The following is a 16,945-nucleotide window of genomic DNA, read 5'->3' on the forward strand; positions in this document are numbered from 1 at the left end:
TTTCTTTCTTTCTTTCTTTCTTTCTTTCTTTCTCTCTTTCTCTCTTTCTCTCTTTCTCTCTTTCTTTTCTGACAGAGGGTTGCTCTTGTTGCCCAAGCTACAGTGCAATGGCACGATCTTGGCTCACTGTAACCTCCGCCTCCTGGGTTCAAGTGATTTTTCCTGTCTCAGCCATCCAAGTAGCTGGGATTACAGGCATGTGCCATCACTCCTGGCTAATTTTTTGTATTTTTAGTATAGACAGGGTTTCACTATGTTGGCCAGGCTGGTCTCAAACTCCTGACCTCAGGTGATCCACCCACTTCTGGCTTCCCAAAGTGCTGGGATTACAGGTGTGAGCCTTTGCACCTCGTCCTTCTTAGTAATTTTCTATTTACTGACCCCCACCCTCCTCCTCAGCTGTAAATTGCATTTTTCCTTGTTGTATTCAGAATTGACCCCAGTTCTATACAGAAGCCTCTTTCCCCCTCTACTGACAGTTCCTGAGTAAAATCCTTTTTTACTGGTTTAATGACTGTCCAGCTCTAGTTTTCTGTGAACACATCTGGCAGAACTATGAAGGCTGGTGATTGTGGAGGAAAACAGGGGAGGCCCAGAGTAAGAGCATGAATTGAGAAGTTTCTAAATTCTTTTATTTTTATTTTTATATTTTCAATTTGTATTTTAATTCGGGGGAATGTATGCAGATTTGTTACATGGGTATGTTGTGTGATGCTGAGGTTTGGGGTATGAATAATCCCGTCACCTAAACAGATCTCTGATCATTTGGAGCATCTGCTTGCCCGGTTCGGCAGCCTGAGCTGCCTCAGTCCTGCTGTGCAGAGATCCTGGTAGAGGTGGGTCCTCTCTGCTCCATGCCCAGGCAGATTCTCAGGTATTTGGAGCACCCACTTGCCTGTTTCAGCAGCCTGAGCCACCCCACCTTTCTTGTTCAGACACTGTGATACAGCAGGGCCTTTTTCTCCCCATGGCCAGGCAGATCTTCAGGTATCTGGAGCACCCACTCTCCTGGATTAGGAGTTTAGGCCCCACCTCTACCCCTGCCTCTTTGGGGCCAAAGAGGTTTTCCAGTTCCAGGATTAGGTATACTTCTGGGTGCTAGGTGACTTCCCACTGAATTCTTCTTCTACACTCTTGCTTGTACTTGCCACTGGGGGACCTGTAGGTGGGCCTTTCCACTTATCTTCCCTCCTTCTCCCCCTGGAGCTGAGCAGGGAGCTCAGACTGCTGTGCATTCCTTGGATCAACCCATTGCCCAAGGCAGCAGAAAGCTTCTCCCAGTAAACAAGGATCAAATATATCCCCAGCAACATTGACCACAGCCAGCTCCTACCCATAAGTGTCATCTACTAGCCTGTAGGCCAAATCACACAGCACAGTATAAAACATGCCAGAAGAAGTGCATAGGGCTAAAGAAGCAAAGCCAAAAGACCCTACCCAACATTCTTTACAGTTCCACCCCATAGGGAGGTGGGGAAAAGGAAAGGGAAAGAAAAAAGTCCCAATAATATAATAAGGAAAGAAATAAGAAGAAAAAATCCTACCTTTAGAAAAATAATTACAAAAATTGGAACTACCAGTGTCTCCAGATAAGAAAGAATCAGCACAAGAATTCTGGCACCATAAAAAATATGAATGTAGTGAAACCATTGAAGGATCACACTTGTTCTCCAGTAATGGTCTCTAACCAAAATGGAAATTCAGAAATGACAGATAAAGAATTCAAAGCACGGATTACAAGGAAGCTCAACAAACTCTGACACAAAGTTGAAATCAACACAAATAAACTTCTAAAGCAATTCAGAAGAGAGAAACATCTTAAAAAGAAATCAGTCAGAGCTTCTGGAATTGAAAAACTCACTTAAGGGATTTCAAAATACAATTGAAAGCTTTATCAGTATACTAGACTAAGCAAAAGAAAGTGTTTCAGAGCCGGAACACCAGACCTTCAAACTAACCCAGTCCAACAACAACAACAACAAACAATAATAATAATAATTTTTAAAAATAAAGTCTTTGAGAAATACGAGATTATGTAAAGCAACCAAACCTATGAATTATTGGTATCCTTGGAGAGAAAGAGAAAATGTAAACAACCTGGAAAACATATTTGGGGGAATAATTCAAGAAAATTTCCCTAATCTTGTTAGAGGTAGACATCCAGATACAAAAAATCCAGAAAATACCCAGGAGATACTATACAAATGAACATCACCAAGGTATGTAGTCACCAGACTGTCCAAGGTCAACACACACACACACACACACACACACACACTCACACACACACAAAAACAAAAAACCAAAAAAACCTTAAAGGTAGCTAGATAAAAAGGTCAGATTATGTTCGAAGGGAACTCTAGCAGGCTAACAGAGGACTTTTCAGCAGAAACTGTACAAGCCAGGAGACCTTCGGTGCCTATTTTCAGCAATCTAAAAGAAAATAAATTCCAACCAAGAATTTTATGTCCTGCCAAACTAAGCTTCATAAGTAGATAAATTAAATATTTTCCTGACAAGAAATCAGTAAGGGGCTTATTACCACCAGACCAGCCTTACAAGAGATGCTTAAGGGAATTCAAAATACGGAATTAAAAGAACAATACCTGTTCCCACAAAAATGCACATAGGTACATAGCCCCTGGAGCCTATAAAGCAACCACACAATAGGAACTACAAAGCAAGCAGATAACAGCTTCACCATGGAATGTAAACCTCACGTATCAATGTTAACCTGGGCTGTAAATGGTCTAAATGCCAACAAAAGGCACAGATCTGAAAGTTGAATTAAAAAACGAGACTCACCCATTTGTTATCCTCAAGAGACTCATCTTACACCTATAGGCTCAAAGTAAAGGGGTGGAGAAAGATCTATCATGCAAAAGGAGCTAAAAAGAGCAGGGGTCACTATTCTTATGTCAGATAAAAGAGACTTTAAGCCAACAATAGTAAAAAAGGACAAAAAAGGGCATTACATAATGACAAAGGGCTCAATTTAACAAGAAGACTAAACTATTCTAAATACATACTCACCCAACATTGGAGCACTCAGATTCATAAAACAACTACTTTCAGACATGCAAAATACTTAGACAGTCACATAATAATAGTAGAGGACTTCAATACCCCACCGACAGCATTATACAGATCATAGAGGCAGAAAACTATCAAAGAAATTCTGGGCATAAATTCAATTCTTGACCAACTGGACCTAATAGACATCTGCAGAATACTCCACTCATCAACCACAAAATATACATTCTTCTCATCTGCACATAAAACGTACTCCAAGATCAACCACATGCTCAGCCATAAAGCAAGTCCCAATGCATTCATAAAAATCAAAATCATACCAACCATTATTGCAGACCACTTGGAATAAAAGGAGACACCAATAACAGAAGATTTCTCAAAACCACACAGTTACGTGGAAATGAACTTGCTTCTGAATGACTTTTGGATAAACAATGAAATTAAGGGAGAAATAAAAAGTCCTTTCAAATAAATCCAGAGACACAACCTACCAAAATCTCTGGGATGCAGCAAAAGCAGTGTTAGGAGCAAAGTTTAGAGTGTTAAATGTCTACCTCAAAAAGTTAGAAAGATCTCAAATTAATGATCTAATATCACAGCTAGAGGAACTAGAAAAACAAGAACTAACTCACCTGAAAGCTTGCAGAAGAAAAAAAAAAAACTAAAATCAGAGCAGAACTGAATGTAATTGAGACCTAAATTATTATTAAGGGAAAGCAGTTTAGGCTGTCTACGTCGGAATAATAACCAAAGCAAATGTAACATTTCAATTCAATTCACCAAATATTATTGGGGGTACTGTGTTCGGTAGGTGATTAAGAGGTAAATAAACCTGTCCTTGAACCCATGAGAGAAAGGGAAAATTATGAAAATGACTTGACCTTTGTTTTCTATTTTTTTTTGAAATGGAGTCTCATTCTGTCACCTAGGCTGGAGTGCAGAGGTGTGATCTCACCTCATTGCAACCTTCGCCCCCTGAGTTCAAGTGATTCTCCTGCCTCAGCCTCCCAAGTAGCTGAGATTACAGGTGCCCACCACCACATTCAGCTAATTTTTGTGTTTTTAGTAGAGACAGGGTTTCACTGTATATGCCAGGTTGGTCTCAAACCCCTGGCCTCAAGTGATCTGCCCACCTTGGCCTCCCAAAGTGCAAGGAGCCACCACCCCCATCCTGACATGACTTTTTATATGTATTTATTTATTTATAGATGAAGTTTCACTCTTGTTGCCCAGCCTGGAGTGCAATGGCTTGATCTGGGCTCACCTTAACCTCTGCCTCCTGGGTTTAAGCTATTCTCCTGCCTCAGCCTTCCGAGTACCTGGGATTACAGGCATGCATCACCACGCCCAGCTAATTTTGTATTTTTGGTAGAGACAGGGTTTCTCCATGTTGGTCAGGCTGGTCTCAAACTCCTGACCTCAGGTGATCCGCCTGCCTCAGCCTCCCAAAGTGCTGGGGTTATAGGCGTGAGCCACCGCGCTCAGCCTGTCATGACTTTTTCTTAACGAACAAATGTCACTTTTATTTTAATTTTTTTTTACTAACACTATATATAATTACTTTGGAATTATTTTACTAACATTATTTATAATTATTTTGGAAAAATGAAATTACACAGAAGAGCAAAATAAAGACAGTAAAAAATTATTCCTTGTCCTATCATCTTGGTATAACAACCCTTATTTATATACTTCTGGGTTAATGTTTCTATTTCTCTATGTGCACTCTTAAGAAATCAACTTTGTTGAGATATAATTAACACACAATAAAATACTCCTTTTTGAGTGTGCATTTTGACAAGTATATACAATGTTCTGACAAGTATATACAACCATGTAACCTCCACCATTATTAAGATATAGAATATTTCATCGCCCCCAAAGTTTCACTTTTACCCATATTCTGTCCATCCCCACCAATAGCACAAACCTCAGGTGTGCACTGTACTGATCTGCTGCCCATTATTATAAATAGTTTTCACTTTTTCTAGAATTTCACAAAATGGAATTATATAACATACACCCTTTTGTGTCTGACTTATTTTGCTCACTGTAATTATTTTAGCTTCATTCACATTTTTGCAAGCATCAGTAGTTCATTTGTTTTCATTGTTGTGTAACATTCCATTATATGAATATATCATAATTTGTTTACCCATTTGGCTGTTTTTGGCCATTGAGAATAAGCTGCTGAATATTCAAGTACAAATTTTTGTGGGAACATATATTTTTTGTGAGGAAGGGGGGATACGTAGGAGTTGAATTGCTGGGCCATAGAGTGAGTGTATGTCAAAAAAGAACTGCCAAGCTGTTTTCCAAAAAGCGTTTGTACCTTTTGATTGTCCTGACAGTAAAGTATAACAGTCCTCATGGCTCCACATCTTTGTCAACATATCAGTATTGTCAATCTTTTTAATTTTAGCTATTCTAGTACGTGTATAGTGATATCCCACTGCAGCTTTAATTTACCTTTCCCTGACGAGTAATGATGTTGAGCACTTTTTTCAAGTGCTTATTGGCACATCAATATATTTTCTTTTGCAATGAACCCATTCCAACTTTTGACTTTTTTTTTTTTTTGAGATTCTCTGTTTCTGTATTACTAAATTATAAGAACTCTTTACATATTCTTGATACAGGGTTTTTTGTGAGATTTATGTATCGTGGCTACATTCGGCTAGAATACAGCTTGCTTTTTCATTTTCTTAACAGTATCTTTGAAAAAGCAGAAATTTTTATTTTGATTAAGCCCAATTTATGAGTTTTTTATTTTATGATTTATATTTTTTATGTTCTATCAACACATCTTTTTCTACCCCAACTTTATGAATATATTTTTCCATGCTTTTCTACTGGAGGTTTAATAGTTTGTTTACATCTATGATCAATTTCAAGTTAGTCTTTATATTTGGTGTGAGGTATGGGCCAAGATTCATTTTTTATTTTATTTTTGCATATAAAGATACAGTTGTTACAGCACCATTAATTGAAAAGAGTATCCTTTTCCTATTGAATTACCTTGGTATTTGTTGAAAATACGTTGTCCATAGACGTGTAGACCCAATCCTGAAGTCTGTATTTTTTCCACAACTCTAAATGTCTATTCTTATGCTATTAGCACACTGACTTGATTGGTACAACTTTATAGTAACTCCAAAGCCCCACCTATCATCACTGCTTTGGGGAATCTTAAATGTCTTCAGAAATCTCCGCTGTGATATGGTCAAGCCAGTTTCTCCCAAGAATTGCCCCTGTAAAAGTGCACCTCATCTTTAATAAGACTTTCCTCTCCACAGAGGCCTGTTTCCATCCTAATTGAGCAACTAGAGTTTAATAATTGTGGAACGCACTCCCTATGTGGATAAGGCACCTCATCTGTCAAGTATATTCCCTATGTGATTTGTTCATATCTTCTTCCCCTCTTTAGCATTGTGAACCTGAGAAAATATTCTCTTTGTATGGCAATAAACTGTGTGATTTGTGAACTCCTACTTTGATCATCTTGTTTTCACCACACAGAAAAAAGAGAGAAAAATGTTATCAGCTAGAAACTGCAAAGTAAGTAGTATGATGCTGCTACCTGGTAAAATCTTTGAACATAACAGTTTTTTGGTGACTTACAAGCAAAGCGTAAGAGATGTTAGGACCATGTTGGTTTACAAAGAGGAAATCATGGTAAGTAAATCTCTTTTCTCTTGTTTGTGGATTTTTAAAAATAGACTTACTAGACTGGTATAATTAGAGAATAAGAAAAACAAAGAGTATTTGGAAAGGCAGCAAGGTTTGTTAGAAAGTGCATGGATGTTGTCCATGAGATCTAAGTTTAAATTCTGGCTCTTTTCTGAGACCTTTGGCAAGTTATTGAATCATTCTAAGCTTTGATCTATTTATCTGCAAAATGGGAATGAAAACATAGCTTGATTCTGGAATGAAATAATAATGTATTAGGAAATAAATGATTACAGACAGGTTCATGAAAATAGAGAAAATCCTCATTCATTGAGACATTTCCCTTTTCATGATTTGTGTGAAAAGAAATAGCTTGAGTAAGATTCTGCTACCCAGTAAAAATGTAGACACAGTCCTTACTGAGTGTATACTTAGGGTATAGTGAACAGAAGTGTAAGGTTTATTATTTTATCAATACCAAATGAACTGAGGCATGAGATAGTGCTCAAATAAGTGACTTTTATGAATGGCTAGAATTACCTGTGGCAGGTAGGAAGAAGGGTGCAGAATGCAGAACTTCATGGCAGAAGAGACGGCAGAAAACTGTCATATATCTATGTCCCTCTATAGGTTTTTACACCAAATTATAGAATAAAGGCAGTTGTTAATACTGTCCAAAATTGGGTGGACAAACTAAACCGTAACTCTGCTGAGGGGCTGCCCTGCTGTCTGCTCACTGAGTGCTAAGTGCAGAGCATTTCAGTTGCTTCCAGCAGGCAAGGTGATCCCATTTGTCCCCAGCTGAATGACTATCATTTTTATCTTCTCATTTCTTTCTGTTGGGCTCAGAATAAGGGACAGGGAGGCAATAAATGATATACACCACACCATTTGTCTTGGTGCACTGCCTCTGATTTTGTTAACTGTCAGCTTCCTTTGGACTTGCTTCCAGGTAAAACTCTGCTAGTACACACAAAGAATCATAAAGTTATTGGAGTTTCTGAAAACCATGAAAAACACCATTAATCACTGTGGTTAGTACCAACAATGTCAGCAAAGAATTTGACAGTATTTCCTACCACCTAAGTACAGATAAGATGGAATCGCAAAGTCTGAGAAATAGAAGGGATTTTGAATGGGTAAAGGGTAATGCTTGCATAAACAAAGTTATTCAGATTTTTCTTTTGCAGGAATTCTCAAAATCTTTCATATGTTTTCAATCTCCAAGAGCGAAAATGTAGGAAATGGTCTTTCATAAACTTGTTGTAGCATTCTTTTTGTCCTTTAATAGGACTAGTTTTCCTTAGAACCCATTCTAAAAATTCTTAAAATCCCGTAGAATCCATGTACAGGATTCAGAAATCTCGCAAGTGAATATCTTCTACAGTGACTCCTCATGTTTGAATGTTATCACCACTTAAGCACCAAGTGACAGGGGATTTCTTATAAAGCAACTCATTCAATTTTAAATCTGTATTAATTTTTGTTTTCAGCTTATGTACTTTAGTGTAACCTAAAAACTCATGGAGTTAAATAGACTTATTGCTAACTGTCTGATTATACTGGTTAATGAATCAATGTCAGCCTTCACAGAGGTCTGCTACCTCACCACTGGGTTAAGATCTAGCCTTGTCATCTTTATTTTTATTAATAACTTACAGCAGAGATCGACGTGCTTTTTCTGCAAAGAGACAAGGAGTAAATACTTTAGATTTTGCAGATCATATAGTCCTTGCAAAACTACTCCACTCTGCCATTGTGGTGCAAAACCAGCCATAGGCAGTCTGTAGACAAATGAGCATGGCTGTGCTCCAATAAAACTATCTGCTATGACAGGCAGCAGTCCAGTTAGGCCCATCGGCTGTGGCTTGCCAACCCATGATGTAAATAAAGACAAAGAACATGTTTATCAGATGTGCAGATAACACAAAGCTGTGAGGGGCAGCTATTACTGTTTGATCTGTGTGTAGTGTCTGATATACCTAAATTAGTGCTTTTTATTATTATTGTCGTTTCTACCACATGATTGAGCTTCCAGATTACCTTAAAAGGGTAAATAATGGGTAAAAAGTGCAATATTAAAATAAAAAATTTATTGTCTACATTTTTTCAAGAAATCCTTTGGAACACATTAAATATGGAAAAATTTGTCTTGAGAGCAGTTCATGTGATAAAATGCATGGGTAGTTTCCAATTAAGATGGCAAATTAGACACACTAGTTTATCTATGTTTTTTGTCAAATCCATAATAAATTGACTTATTAAAAAATCATGTGTGTGTGTGTGTGTGTGTATGTGCCCACAAAGGAAAAGAAAATGAAAGAGATATCTGGAAAGCAGATGGTTACTGATTTAGCACACCCACGAAGGCTGAATCCCGCTGGCAGTGGGAAAAGCTGAGAAGCATCTGATTACTGGCCAAACTCCTCAGACTAAGGACTGACAGCATCAAGTACACCTGGAGAGTGACTGAAGGAGAAAGCAGAACCTAGAACACTTCATGAAAGAATTTTTAAGAAGCTGGTAACTCCCAGATTCCCTTCCTGGTTGAGTAGAAGACTGGATGTTAGTCTCTGGGGAGGGTAAAAGAGTAGCTCTCTGGCTGAACAAGAGGACAGCTGGTGGAGCCTAGAGCTAGTGCTTTCTGTTGAAACAAGGGAATTATGCGACAGTACGCACGTATGGAATACTGAGACCCCTTACCACCACCTCCAGGCTTCTTTCCTACACATAGGATGCTGGTTTCTTCACTCTAGGAAGAGATTGCATAATGCTTCTCTGTTAAGCTAAATCATCCCTGGAGAAAAGATCTAAAGATGTTATCATTAGCGTTTCTCCAATTAACTAGCTCAGCCAGATCACCCAAAAGTGACGCTCATAATTGACAAACTTCGTTCTGTTTTGTAGAGCTTCCAAAAACTTCTGGTTGAGCAGTTTTTTGGTGCCCAACCAGGAACCACGGAATATGAAAAACAGAGACCAAAACAAGGGGGTGTGGGGGTTGAGGGGAGGAAGAGTAATCTGAGGAAATAGAGTTAATACAAAAAAAAGGATAACTTAAAAAATGAAAATAAAAACTATTATCAGAGAGGTAAGGGAAACTGTATTATTGAGGAGACAAGAATGGGTTGTACAAAAAAGCATTCGTGAGTGATCAACATATGTGCTCTTAAAAATTAAAAGCATAAGCACAAAAATGGAAACCTCCATAGAATGGGAGATAAAGCTGAAAAAAGCTCTCAGAATGCAGAGCAAAAGACCAAGTATAGAAAATGGAGACAAAAGACAAGAAAATTAGGCCGGGCACGGTGGCTCATGCTTCTAATCTCAACACTTTGGGAGGCCAAGGTGGGTAGATCACTTGAGGTCAGGAGTTTGAGACCAGCCTGACCAACATGGCAAAACCCCATCTCTATTAAAAATACAAAAATTAGCCACGCGTGTTAGTGGACACATGTAATCCCAGCTACTCGGGAGGCCGAGGCAGGAGAATTGCTTGACTCCGGGAGGTGGAGGTTGCAGTGAGCCAAGATTAACAGAGCGAGACTCTGTCTCAAAAAAAAAAAAAAAAAAAAATGTCAAAAAAAAGAAAAGATTCAATAAGTTTAAAAATCAGAATAATATAGGACTTAAGAAGAAAGAAGTATGAAAATAAAAGTGAGATAATTATTGAAGAAATGTGCCAGAACTGGACTCCAGGATTCAGACTGAAAATGTTCATAGAGAATCCAGACACTGTGGATGAAAACAGTTGCACAGCAGGACACATAATTGTGAAACTTTATAGTACTGGCAACCAAGAGAAGATCACAGCATTTTTTTCAGAGAGAAAATTATAAGACTATATATGAAAGTTCAAGAATCTGCTAGATATCAGATTTCTCAATAGCAACGGAAATTGGCAGACAATGGAGCAATGCCTTCACAATTCGGAGGAAAAATGGCTCCTGATACTAGAATTCTATACCTGAGAAAACCATCAATTAAGTGAGAAGGCAGAATAAAGACATTTTTGGACATTCAAAATCTCAAATAAATTATCTTCCATGCAGCCATTTACAGGAAGCAACAGAGGAATGCGTTCCAACAAAATATGGGAGTAAAGGAAGAAGGAGGAGATCATGGCATCCAGAATATGGAAAGTCAACCAAAGAGAGAAAGGAAAGGCATTCCCAGGATGAGAACAGAAGTACTGAGTGAGCAGCCAGATCTGATGAGAGACAGTCAGGAGATCTGGGAAGGATTTCTTAAAGAAACTGTTAACCAAATAAACATAACGTGAATTGGATGAATTGAGAGGAGGTTTATACAACTGACGAAGAAAAGAATTTTGAAAAAACAAATAACAAATAAACAAAATTAGTATCAACTCCAAGAAAAACAAAAAGCTTTTCAGGGGATAGACACTATAGGACTCAGCTGTAATTATTGCATTCATTATCATGACATGTAAACACTAAATATTTATAACCAAATTGTAATATAACTACATTGGGAGATTGTAAGGAAAGGAATATGCCTGTATGCAGTATGGGTGAGGATGTGTTAGTGAAAGAGAGATAAATCTTCACCTTTTGTAGTAGAAAGTCTATAGATAAGGCTTAAAGCCATAGAAAGAAGCAATGCAAACTTGTTTAGAACAGGAAGCCATATACAAAAGAATCAGCTGAAAGTTAAAATACTACTTTGTTTTTCTGGTACTGCTCTATTTTGTCCCCTCTAAGCTGAAGACCACTGTTGACACTCCAAAACATCTCTGAGCCTAGCCCCATGCCCTTCTCTACTCACACTTCCATTTTTCCCCAAGAGGTCAACACCATTATGACTTTTCTAATAATCATTAACTCATTTTGTTTTATAGTTGCATCATCTGTAGATGCACTCCCAAACAACTCCATTTTGAATTTATATAGATGTAAATATACTGTATTCTTTTGTGTCCTGCTTATTTTCTTGAATATTCTGTTTATTTTTATATATGGTGTATTTTATTTGAATCGTTTTTTAAGAAAGGAGAATTCACTCAATGGAGAGTGTGTAGAAATAATAAAAAGAACTGTAAGATCACTGTAAACCATTTCACTCACATGAAGAAATGATAATGTTCAAACTAGAATGAAATATTTGGAAGAATAGGACAATTCTCTTCATAGAGGTGAACAAATTGTTCATTCTGTATGATTCTAGACAACAGAATTTAGGTCATATAGAAACTACAGCTAGATTCCAGTTAAATATAAGAATGAGGTCGCTAACAATTAGAGTGATTGGAACAAAAAATGTACTGCCTTGGGGGTCATAAATTCCCTATGCAGAGGAAAGGATAGCCCAAGGGTAGGGGCCGCAGATGGGGCTCCTGACTTTGTGAATTTGGATTCGATGATGATGAAGGCCCCTTTCAACTTCAAAGTTCTTCTGCTCTCTGACCTCTTCAGGTATTGAAGGTGGTCTTACAGACCTGATAGCACAATGTGCACACAGAACCTATTATCCAAAGGATTGGGGAGCAGCTGTTTTCAATTTCCACTGTTGACAGGCAGGAAATGGCCTTTGGCTGGAGCAGTGGAGATGTCAGAGGAGAGGAAACACAAACACTGAGAGTCCAACCCTGTAGAATAGTTGCTGGAGAGCTTCAAAAGGTTGACACTGTCTCTCTCTAATGATCCAGGCACATGATGCCATTCAACTTCTGGAAGCTATGTACACCAACTGTAAATATATATACATATATTTGATATTAGGAGGCAATGCACACACAGTCACTCCTAGCAATTTGGTGTGAGTTGCAGCCCACTTCCTATAAGACTCCAGCCATTAGAAACAGCCACATAACACAGCACAGAGAGATAGATTACTCAGATGAAATGTTCCTTCACTAGGGAGCACTATCTCATTTACAGATTAGGAAAGTGGAGTACTTTGCCTTCACTTTGCTTTGTTTTGCTTTCCACAGAAAAGTTAAGTGCTTTGCCTAAGTCAAACCTTCAGCAAACTGCCAGAAATGCCAATGCCTTTTCTCCCTCACATACTGCCTCTCTCTCCCCATTTAAGGCTGTTAACTAATTTCTTGAGAATCCGCAGCATTTTGGCTACCTAACTGTTATCAAAAGCTTATTGCATCTCTCATGCTGTTGATAGAATCTTACAGTAATCCTGATTTAATTGCTTTTGAAATTTCCCTCAGGAAAAATTTTGTTTATGTTTTTACTATGTATGGACATTTTTGAATAATGTGGATGGAACAATAAAAAGTCAGAATGAAAATTATTATAAATCATGATTTTAGAATATGAGATCAGATCTTAGATAAGGTTAGACAAGGCTAACTCTTGGATCACTTCATTAAGTATTTCACAGAGTATGTTAGTGGCTTTCCTATCACCACCAAGTATCATTCATTTACTCATTCAGTGGCATAAAAGGGACATTACTTTGTGCCCCATATTGTCAAAAATGATTTTGGGGACACTTGATTCCTTCTTCAGAATACATAAAATTCTCAAATCTTTAAACTACTCATTGGCACTATATAACTGTGACTAATTGTACATGTTGCTTAATTTAGCTTATCTCTAAGAAATATATGTTTTATTGTATCATTATGATGCATATATAATCTAAAGTAAAATTTAATCCTGATGTTGAAATTATTTTATAGACAGTTTTATGGATGGTTGAAGAAAAAAAGTCAGCAAAAGTAATGTATAGTATTTTCATAATTTCTGTAATGTTTTCCATTTTGAAACATATTATTAAAGATTATGTTATCTATAATTATTAGATGTCCATAATTCTCTGAGAATAATTTAACATAAACATGCCTAATTTACTATCATATCCAAACTGGCTAATATATTCACATATATTTCAGATCATGGAATTCATTTAGTATATTTACAGTTTATAAAGGAATAGCATTTAAAATAATATACTCAGTGATTAAAATAAAATCTTTTTATCAGAATTGCAACTACCTAATTTCTCATTTCAATGTATATGTTATTAATAGTAACATAGTTGTTAAGTGGGAAAATACAGAATGTAGAGTCACGAAATTAAATCACAAAACTTCTGGTTAAAACATTTCACGTTTCTCTTTTGAGGGTCAACATGTGTGGTTGGCAGAATTCTAAGGACACCCCCGCACACTTGTCTTTCAGATATTCAGTCAAAAGCGAATCCAGACACTGCTCTGAAGGGACTTTTCAGATGGAATTAAGATTACTAATCAGCTAACACTAAAATAGGGAGATCATCCTGGATTATCCGGATGGACCCAGTGTCATCTCATGAGACTTTAAATGACAAAGAGGAAGGAGCCAGCAGTCAGCGCTGAGGAGGAGTGGAGCTTAGAGAGACTCCAGGTGCGGAAGGGGTCAACCCTCGGTGTTGGCTTTAAGATGTTGAAGCAGCCAGGAGTCACCTGTGTGGAAGGCATCAGGACACTGAGAAGGACCCCAGCGGACAGCCAGTGCGAAACAAGGCCTCAGTGCCACAGAGACAAGGAGCTGGATTCAATCACCACATGAATGACCTGGAAGTTAATTCATCCCTGAGCCCCCACAAAGTTACATAGGCCCCCTGACTTCTTGATTTCAGTCTTGGGAAAACAGCACATACCAGCCAAGCCCACTCAGACTTCTGACCTACCAACTTCCAGATAATATAGTTGTATTGTGCGGCCTACATTTGTGGTGATTTGTTCTGGCTGCAATAGAAAATGAATACAAAATACACCAAATCTAACTAATTTGTTACCATGGTAATAGAAAGAACCAGTATACTAAAAGGAAAAAAAAAAAAGCAAACGAAGAAAAGGAACTAAAAATGTTACTTTATTTCTGATAGCCCATATACACAGCCCTGCCAAGTGGCAACTTTTCTATTAGGACTGGAGCAAGCCAGTGCTTTGGGTGACACAGCGTTGTATTGTATTGCTAGGCACAGACCAGGTCTGCCCACACTTTTATCACAGGCTCAATCCCACTGTGCTAGAACTTAGTCTAGTTTTAAGTCTTAACACTCAGAAAACTACTTTGCATTGTATGAGGCTAAATAGATGTGAATTTCCTACAGACACACACACACACACACACACACACACACACATCCTGCAACAGTAAGTTGTTAAGGGTGGGAAGACTTCAGTAAATGCTTCATGGCTAATTTTGGTTGGCTGGTCAAATATAAAATCTAGACACTGTAATGGAATTTGATTGTCTCATTTGTGAAAGACATGAGAGAGTTTAGCACGTACCAGTTCTGTGACCTGGGGCAACCTACACAACCCTTCTCTGTGCTTCAGTTTCCTCTTTTGAAAAATGGAGATAAAGATACTTCCTACTTCAGGGACATGATGAGATGTGAGTTTATACACACACAGGGCCTCGGCCATTGCCTGACACACGGTGAGCCCTGTGGTGCAGTGAGCTACTGGGATTTCCCATGTATTAAAGATGTTGTGGGTATTTTAAAAGGAAGGAGTCAGCCTCTGCTCTGTAGGGACAGCACTGCTGGGTTGTGTGCCACAAAGAACAGGCAAAAGAGAACAGTGAAATTCAGAGAGCACCTTGGACATTTCAAAAGTGGCCCCAGCCAGATAAAGTAGTGGTCATCAGGGAAGGTTTCCCGTAGTGGCATTTCAGCTAGGCCTTTCCTGTGGGCAGGATTCTGTAACCCAAATGGGACAGTCGGTCAGAAGGGCAGTTGGTCAGCACAAGGCAAAGACAGATCTCTTGGCTCCTTTGAATCTGGCAGAGAGCCCCCAAATTCTAGTATCACTGAACCTCGAGCAAGCGGTTAACAACAAAGCATGCTTTCTCACTAACTACTTGAATGGCCAGTTTAATTTTGACTTGCTATAGCATTATGACTATTCAATGACAATAGTAGAGCTGTAAGAGATCATTAAACACCTTTAGTAGTTTTCAAAGCAGACTTGTTTTATTAGTCTAGGGAATTGCTTGCATGTGCATCAAGGGTCAAGTTTACTTTTCGCTTTACTAGATTCGGTCAGTTCTAAATAAAAATTTTAAAGTCCATATATTTTAAAAAGCAAGCCAACATTTTGTTTGCCTGCTCTACTGTAGAAGCTCTTTTGGAAATATGTGTGGGAATGTTATGAATGCCCTAAATGTGTTATTTCCTCTCCTGCCTCTTCCTGCTCAGGGTAGTGGACCTGGGTGGCAGGTCACTGTTGTGATCCTGTTCTTCTCCATTCTGTGTCACAGGTTGTGTGGTTATTAAATTTCTAATTTATTGGAGTTTTTGTCAGAATGACTTTCCCTCATCTAGAACAACTTAAATGTCTTACTGACTAATTTTTTTTTCATGATCTGTACTCTCTTTTAGAAACTCAATGTCATGTTTAGCCAGTTGCAACTGAGAATCTGTTGACACAGAATCTCTCACACTGAATTATACTTCAATTCCTTAATCCTCCATATTCACGTAAGGTTAATGATAAACATCAGTGAAATTCCAGTGATGAAATGGATGAGAAGTAGATGGCTATTAACATTTTTTAAAACACAAGTTTATATTAAAAATATATCTCAGAACACAAATGCCCCTAGGAGAGAACTTGTGTTGGAAATGTTTGAACGTTCCTGCTTTTTTGTAATGCTGAAATTCCAAAAAAGAGTTACTTTTTATCACCCAGTGAAAGTAACACTGTGAAATTATTGTATCAATGACCCAGATTCAGAGCTTCAAAGTGGTATCTAAATCAAGTATTGATACCAAAGCACTAAGCACATATTCAGGAACTGTGCTAAAAAATATTACAGTACAGTTCAGAGAGCAGTTCTTTTTTATCATTATTAAAATGTGTTTAGGTAGACTGACAGGCTCAAAGTCACAGATTTTGGAAATATTGAGAAAAAAACTCCACTGCCTTAAATTTGTGTGCAGGAAGTTTAAATTCATTGTTGTATCTTCAAAAGACACACACATCAATTACAGGTTTAGATGATTTTAGTTTTTTTCCTTATTAGTTTGTAAGGCTGATAAAAATATAATTCACCACTGGATGAACCTAGATTTCTAATTTGAATTCTATTTCTGTGTCAGAATTAATCTTTATCAATCGTTCTCTCGTATCAGGGGTTGCTGTGCATAATGAGCATGTCATAATTCATGTGAGTTTTCATTCTATACTTTTAACAATACAGCTATAGCATCAGGAAGAATAAAACCGGTAGGTAAACCTGGAAAAGTGGAAAAGTACAAAAGCGATTTTCCT

This window comes from Mandrillus leucophaeus, unplaced genomic scaffold, assembly GCF_000951045.1.
Source record: "Mandrillus leucophaeus isolate KB7577 unplaced genomic scaffold, Mleu.le_1.0 Scaffold1253, whole genome shotgun sequence".
Classification (NCBI taxonomy): Eukaryota; Metazoa; Chordata; class Mammalia; order Primates; family Cercopithecidae; genus Mandrillus; species Mandrillus leucophaeus.